Genomic DNA, 7,934 nt, shown 5'->3' with positions numbered 1-7,934 from the left:
TGTGGAGTTCTATTCATCTTATTTTATAAAAGTCCATTGTTTAGTTTTCTCCCTTGCTCCATTGTGGAAGTTAGGTTTTGTCTTTTAGTTTCTGGGTATTTACTTTGCTGGTGGGCCATTGCGATTGTCAGTGTGGAGAATAGGTCTAAGTATCTGCTGTCAAGCTGGTCTTGTCATGGCAAATTTCCTCAATGTTTGCATATCAGTAAAAGATTTGATTTCTCCATCAATTTTGAAGCCTTATTTAGCATGATTCAGAATTCTGGGCTGAAAATTATTTTGTTAAAGAAGGTTAAAGGTAGATGATGGTTCTCTTCTGGGTTGGAAATTTTCAGCTGGAAAGTCTGTCATCATCCTGATGGATCTGCCTTCATAGGTTAGTTGGCCTTTACTCCTGGTGGCTTGCAGAATTTACTCTCTTGTCTTGACCTTGGACAGGTTCATACAGTGTGTCTTGGAGATGCTCTGTTTGTGTTATAATGATCCAGGGATCAATAGCCCTCTGAAAGGAGTGTTTCAGAATCTTTAGTGAAACTTGGGAAATTTTTATTTGTGATATCCTCCAGTAGGGCTTCCATTCCTTTGGAAGGTTTTTCTCCTTTAGGGATCTCTATAATTCATATTTTTGAATGATTCATGAAGTCCCACAATTCTCTGAGCAAATGTTCTGCTTTCTCTCTCTTCTTTTCTGCCTCTTTAACTACCTGGGCTAGCTCAAGAACTTTATCCACTAGCACTGAGATTCTTTGTTCTCTATGGTCTAGTGTATTATTGATACTCTCTACTGCATCTTTAAATTCCCTGATTGACTCCTTCAATTTCTTAAGCTCTGCCATAGTCTTTCTATACTCTTCATATCTTTTGTCTATTTTTTGTTTTGTTTTTCCACTTTCTTAATTCCCTTTATTGCTTTTGCCATCCATATTGCAAATTCACTTTCTGTCATGTCCATTAATTCTTTATAGGTAGATCCTCTGCAGTAGCTGCCTATGGTCCCTTGGGTGGGGTGCTATGTTTTGGAGCAAACAATTTTTTTGTTGGTTCTGCCTCATGCCTGTTTTCTTCTTGTTCACTTCCTTCCCCTAGTTTTTCCTTCTAACTATCTCCTTCACTTTAAATTACCTTGTCTCAGAGCTTAGGTGTTGAAGATTCCAGAGAAGGGTAAAGCACAAAAGGGAGGAAGATGAGAAAAAGGAAAACAAAAAAGAAGCAGGGTAAAGAGAAGAGAAATAGAGTGACAAGAGAATGGTGTTGTTTGACAGGGTGCTAAGGCTATACTTGCAACTCTAGGACTTTGGGGGCCTGGATTGGGAGGGTCCCTTGAAGTCAGGAGCTACTTACCTGCCTGGGCAAAAGTAAGACCCCACTTCCACCAAATATGGAAAGAGAAAAAAAGTAAAAACAAACAAAAAATTTAATAATTCAGCAGTATGTTGCAGTGGGGACCTGGCAATTCTGTCTTTCCAAAGGCCAAAGCTAGAAGGACCCCCTAGACCATGAACTCACGACCTCCTTGAGGCAGATCAATACTATGACCCCCTCTGCCCTCAGAGAAAAGACAGAAAGTAAAAACAGGTAAAGTGAATTAAAGATACAGTCATATAAATAACAACAAAAAGGAATATCTTAGTTGTCGTATGATAAATTTATGTGAGATGATGTGAAAAGTAGAAGAATCTCTACCAAAAGAGAGAAAAAGGGAGAGAAATAATAAAGAAAGGAAAAATAAACACAATCTTCTCAGTAAAGTATCATAAGAATGGAAAAACAAATGTCCAGTATACTCAATACTAATATGATGCCAGTAGACAATCAAATTTACATAGGAGAAATACTCACTTCAATTCAATATAGGAGAGGGGAAATGAAGGAGGGGGAAATGGAGGGTTTGGGATCCTCCCACTTAATGGGCACAATATAGGGGTGTATGCACCTTTTGGGTTCAGGACATTACTACAAGAGGGACTTTACCTAACAAATTCAAATATTGTGACTTGGTTGTTTGTACTCTCACATTAACCTGACATTTAACAAAGGTGGGGTGCTGAAGAACAGTAGCAAAAATGGAGGAGCCCTTGCTATTGAGAAAGTAGAAATGAAAAAAATACAAATACAACCTATCACTCCTCTTCCCAAAAAACCCCAAAGAAATAAACAGGGTAGCCATACAGTTCATGTACAGTTTTAAATTGCACACTAGTTTAAATTAAATTACATGTGAACTTTATGACCACCTTGTACATATATGTGTATAAGTATATATATGTTGCCTGGACACCAGGTGGTGCTGTGGTGTTAGGAGATGGAGAACAGACACTGCTGTGAAAAATTAGGGCTGGAAGCAACCCTCTAGTTGCAGAGGAGGTTGGGACCTGTCTTCTTGACTTAGTTGCCCTCAATCAGGGCCTGATTGCTTCATCAGCATTCAGTCCCTGTGGGATTGGGGTCCTAAAGCTCTAGCCAGATTCCTTAGGAGGCACATCACTCAGTGCCCTCTGACATTTCCCAGGGCACTCAGCTTACCCCAAGGGTGGGTGCCCAAGCTCAGCAGGTGCACCAGAACTGGCTGTGCACTAGGACTCAGGGGACTGTTTATCCTGTACAACATTCCTACAAGGGCAGTGCCCAGCTATCAGACAAGCTGATGGGAGATTCACCCAACCTGATATTCAATCCCAGCTGCTGGACACTGTTCGAGTCCACCCACTTGTTTAAGCCCTCCAAGGCTGCTCCAGTGAGAAGTTTAGGCCAAAATCAAGGAAATGCAGGACAGCCCCTTCCGGTCTCAAGTCCTCCACAGGCTGGCCAACTATTCTCTGCCTGTTCCCAAGCACTCACTTTTTGTGCTAGTTTTCCTTGCTCCAGACCTTCTTGCTGGCTCCTGTAGTCTCGCACTGCTTACTGTGCCCTGGCAGGTTGTCCCCGGGTGGGTTCCACCAGCCAGAGGTGGTTGGTGTATTATTTCCTCTGCCTCACTGTGAGTGGCTAGTAAGGAGATGTTTCTAGTACACCATCTTGCTCCACCCTCTGCTCAGGTTTCTTTTTCCCCCAAAGTCACAGGATGTGAACTATGAACTAGTTTACTTCTTTGCAATTTCAGATGAAAAACTCAAAGCCTTTAATTAATCATTGTATTTATGTAAGTGACAGCACTGACATTGGGTCAGCATGGTTCTAAGTAACTCAACAAATTGGACTATCAATCTTTATAACAACCCTAAGAGCTAGTTAAGAACTATTTTTAATAAAATACATCTCTTTATTAGCTTTTAAGCAATCCACCCATTTTACTTAATGATTGCAGTACAGGATAAACCAGGCTTGATGAACCTACTCTCTTTAGCCTTTTCTGATTGAAGATTAGTATGTGTTTACTTTACTGGCAGAACAGAGGGATTTGATATTCTAGTTAAGTGAAATCTTAATAGAGGAATACTCAATACTTAATAGAGGAATACTCAATACATAATAGAGGAATACTCAAGATAATTTCTGAAAATAGTTTATAGGTTATGGCCATAAAACTCCTTCCCACATTTACAGTAGAAATCCTGTGTCCTAAGTCTTGCTCAGAGGTGCAATAGCACATGCCTTTCTCCATCAAGTTCCTAGTCTGGGATACTGGTCCCCTTTTTCCCTAGGGAAAAAACTTGGCAGTCCAATTTTGAACATGAATATTATTTTTCAGAGTACAATAGGCTCTGACTAGAATTTCCTTTAAAGTATAGCCAAATTCAGGCAAGACTTTTTCTACCATAGAAATTAGTGCTTATTCTTCTTCAAGATCAAGATTCAGAGATAGTCTAAACCTCTGTGCAGCTGTCTAAATCATACTTAAGAGCCCAACTTCTTGATACTCAGTTTGCCATTATTGAGTCTGGGACACTTACAGTGACTGTCTACATCAGCAGTTCTCAACCCGTGGGTCAAGACCCCTTTGTAACAATGAAATCACATCGCAGCATTAAGAAGGTTGAGAACCACTGGTCTACATAAAAGACACTGAGGGCCATTCTACCTTAGACTCTCACTTCCACACTCCCTGTGTTTGCTCTGTCTCTGCACTCATTCCAGCATGCTTCACATTGCTTTTGAGTCCCAGTTCCACAGTTAAAGTCTAATATATTCTTGACTTCATGTTACCATATTCTCCCACCTCCTACAGGTCATAAGTAAAACCTGACATTCCTCTGTCGTACTGTTATGTTTATTTATTTTTATTTTTTTTTCAAGTTTGAATAATAAGCATCCTTTTATTTGCTGATATCATTACAAAAACAGATTATATTAGCAATAAAAAGTGATTTCTTGAGTTGAAGTCAGAGCAAATCATTCCCCAAAATGTTAAGTAAAACAGTGTACAATTTCAGTATTTAAAATGTTAAATTTTACATTGTCTTTACCACTTTGATCTTCTGAACAATTTTATTGAGCAAAATAAGATAAAAGATTACATGTTTATCTTCAGGAATGTAAAGGTCTAATTATTCAAAGTTTTTATTATAAAACTAAATTCTGAAGATGTCTACAGAGTTGGCTTTTTTTTTTTTAATTTTTCTCTCTTTAAATCAGTAGTCTAACAAGGATTAGAAAAGACAAAACTCTGTTCAGTGTTTCTGACAAAGTAGAAAGGGTACAAACATAAATAAGGCTTTAATTTGGGAAAATATAATACAATGCCTTTTTCATCCTCAAATGAACACTTCCCAATTATTTCACTCCAAGCCGCGGTAGTGTTCTTTCTCCTTTGCCAGCTGTTGGTTTCCTGCCTGAAGCAGCTGCTGTAGCTGTGTTACGGTCTGGTTTAGACTTACGGACATTGTCTCCTTCTCAGAAGACTCTGTTTCTGAGGAAACATCACTATTCTCAATAACAATCGTGTCTCCAGAGGCTTTTACTACTTTTGACTGGATAAGATCTAGTGACTGTTGGGCCTTATGAAAATCACCAGCTACCTTCTGTCTTTTACTTTGTTCAGTTCTAAGTTTTGTTTTCATTTAACTGTGTCTTCAACTCGCTGATTTCTGTAACATAGGCAGATCGTTCAATTTCTGCCTTCTCTAGTTCTATCTCCAAATGTTCTCATTCTTTTCTTAGATCTTCAATATCCTTATTTTCTCTTCTTAATTGCTCTAGCTCTTGTTCTGAAGATATACATGATGACTGCATCTGTTTAATAGTCTTTTGTGATTCATCGACCTTAACTTTCCATTTATTTTCTTCTTGTTCCACACTTCTCTGTAGCTTCTGTAAAATTTCTTCTGTTTCTGTAAGGACAGATTCGTATTTTTCACACTCGAGCTGTAACCACATGTGCATTTTATCAGCTTCTTTCAACTTGTGCTCTGAACCTCAACCTCCTCTGAACCAGAAGTTCTAGCCACGCGTTCTCTTGCCTTCTTTTCAAATCCATGCAACCATTCACTATAACTCAAATTAGAAGGGATAGACACCATGGGAAATAATTTTTTTGTTTGTTTGTTTGTTGGCTGGGGCTGCGTTTGAACCTGCCACCTCTGGTCTATGGGGCCGGCGCCCTACTCTTTTGAGCCACAGGTGCCGTGGGGAAATCACTTTCTTAGAACTTCTTTAGCCTCCAACTCAACAGCTTCCACAGGTCGTTGTCTTTCATTGTTTTTCCTCCTCTGATATTCAACCGCATCCTCCAAAACTCACTCCAGAGACCACTTACTTCTTTCTCTCTTCCTGAAATTACTTTTAATAATTCTTCATGAGGAGAAAAGGAGGATGCCTATTGGTAGTTTTGTTGCTTAAGCTGCTCAATTTGGGATTTAAACAATTTGTTTTCATCTTATACCTCCTGTAACAGCTTTGTTTTGCTAGAAAGATCCTTCTCCCTCTCTTTTAGCATAACTTCTACTCTCTTCATTTCATTTTCTTTTTCTTTCAACATAATCTCAAGTTCTTCCAGTCATGATGCAGAACATGCATTTAAACTGTTACATTTAACTATGTACTTTAATATTATCCTAAATGCACACATGAGGATAATATTGGCTGTATTAATCATTAATTTTCACATAACACTTGGGCCATCTCCTTTTTCCTTAAGTTTTTATGCTTGGGAAAGGTGCTGAGAGCTGGAAGTCATCTTACACATATGTGTATCAGGGTGTGTATCACAGATGAAGAACACAGAAGCATAAAATGTATTTGCTTATAAACATGCCTCCCCTCCGGGGCCAGTGTGCTCTGCAGACATTGGGACTAGGGGGCACTCCACCACCGATTTGGAGGGCAGCCCCCTTTAGGCAGGTGGGTGACCTTTGGAGCCCTATCCCACACCCTGTGGAAGGGGGCTGCCTGGACCTGCAGTGGTCTCTCCCTTTGTAAAATACTCTCCACTCTTAGCCAACAGCACAACTGCCCCAATGCCAGAATTGGCAAGAGGCCCCAGAGGGCATGCCTGCAACTGTTCCCGGATGTGTGTCCTTAACAAGAAGGTTAGTGTTAAAAGGCTGTACCTAGAGGAGGTACAGAGCCGAGGCCTTCCCTAGGTTTTGCAAAGATGCCATAGAACTGTCAGACTTTCAGCAGCCTCTGCCGCCTGAGGACTGTGGTCCACAGAGACCCTTTGCCCTCCATGTCAGCAGCACTACTGTCTGGACCACCTTGCTCTTGGCCTCTGAGCCCCTTTCCCTCTCCTCTGATAGCCAACTCACCTGCCAGGAGGACCTGTACTAAAGTGTCAGAAGGCTACACCCTGGTCAAGGACTGCAGTAGGAGACTGGCAGGACTATGGGGCCACTGGGAACATCCTTTGTTCCCTGGATAGTGAGTTGAACATGGAACAGAGAGAGAACAACTGAGGGCCATGCGTCCTTGGTCCAGGCTGGGGCTGCCCTGAAATTGATGGGCCTCTGTTATTATCTGAAGGGTGAGCCCAACTCCTGGGACTGACAGAAGCTTCTTGAGAGGTGCTGGGTCCTAGGGAGGGAGCTTCCCATTTCCCAGGGAGAGGCTGCCTGACATATGATGTCCTGGCTCTGTGAATGCTGGCCTGGCCACGCCGTGCAGTGGGGTGTGTCAGCCTCTCACCAGCTATCCAAGTATGGAGGCCAGCAGGTCCACGGAACCACTGTAGCCCAGAGGGCAGCTCTTCAGTTTGAGTCTTCTCTGCTTTCTCTCTAGTGCAGTAGTTCTCAACCTTCCTAATGCCATGGCCCTTTAATACAGTTCCTGTGGGTCATGACCCACAGGTTGAGAACTGCTGCTCTAGTGGGATGTCGGGCAGTCTGTCATTTCCGCAGTACAGCTGGGCACCTCTCTGCATCCTGTGGGCAAAGTTGGCAGCAGAACCTGGGCTCAGGGCTGGGCCAGAGGCCATCTGGCCATGTCAGGAGCTTCTGGCCTTGCTCAGGTTCAGTGCTGGGAAGTTGGCCCACAGCTGCTTTCACACAGTTTTATTCTGTGCCCACTCTCTCAGGCATCCCAAGTTTGGGAAGGTTCTGGAGATGTTTCCTTCTGCAGTGACACTAGAACCATTTGGCCTTAATTATAAGTGTGGGAAGAAGTAACTCTTTGGTGCTGGAGTGGCGCTAGAGGGTAAGCACATGTTCAAACTCTCAGGAACCAGAGGGCATCTTAGGGTGCTTGGTAGAGGTTGTCCACACTGGTTAGGAGTTTGCTAAATCTGTTGGCAGAAAAGACAGGCTCACTTAGCTCTCAAGGTGTAGAGAGTCTGACCCTGAGGTTCTGGCACTTTGGGGCTTGCCTTGGTAGGATTGGCAGATGGCAGCTCTTCTCCATGGCTAACCTGTCACTAAGGGATTAGTTTGGTTGATTCAGGTGAGGGTAGGGATGTCACAATAAGAGGGAAATCTCTTGAAAATGTCCTTAGGTGGTAAGAACTATGAATGGAAGCCTGGAATGAGGGGCCCCCCTGCAGTATTCCAAGCACATTCACGTTTGCT

The 7,934-nt window shown here is 42.1% G+C and overlaps 1 pseudogene; it reads right to left on the bottom strand.

The window, feature by feature from the left end:
• Positions 1-4,715: 4,715 nt before the first annotated feature.
• Positions 4,716-7,348, bottom strand: LOC100945646 (annotated as a pseudogene).
• Positions 7,349-7,934: the final 586 nt, after the last annotated feature.

This window comes from Otolemur garnettii, unplaced genomic scaffold (genome assembly GCF_000181295.1).
Source record: "Otolemur garnettii isolate 467f Iridium unplaced genomic scaffold, OtoGar3 scaffold00011, whole genome shotgun sequence".
NCBI classification, from domain to species: domain Eukaryota; kingdom Metazoa; phylum Chordata; class Mammalia; order Primates; family Galagidae; genus Otolemur; species Otolemur garnettii.
The sequence above is the reverse complement of the archived record's forward strand: the minus strand, read 5'-3'. Positions and strand labels throughout refer to the sequence as shown.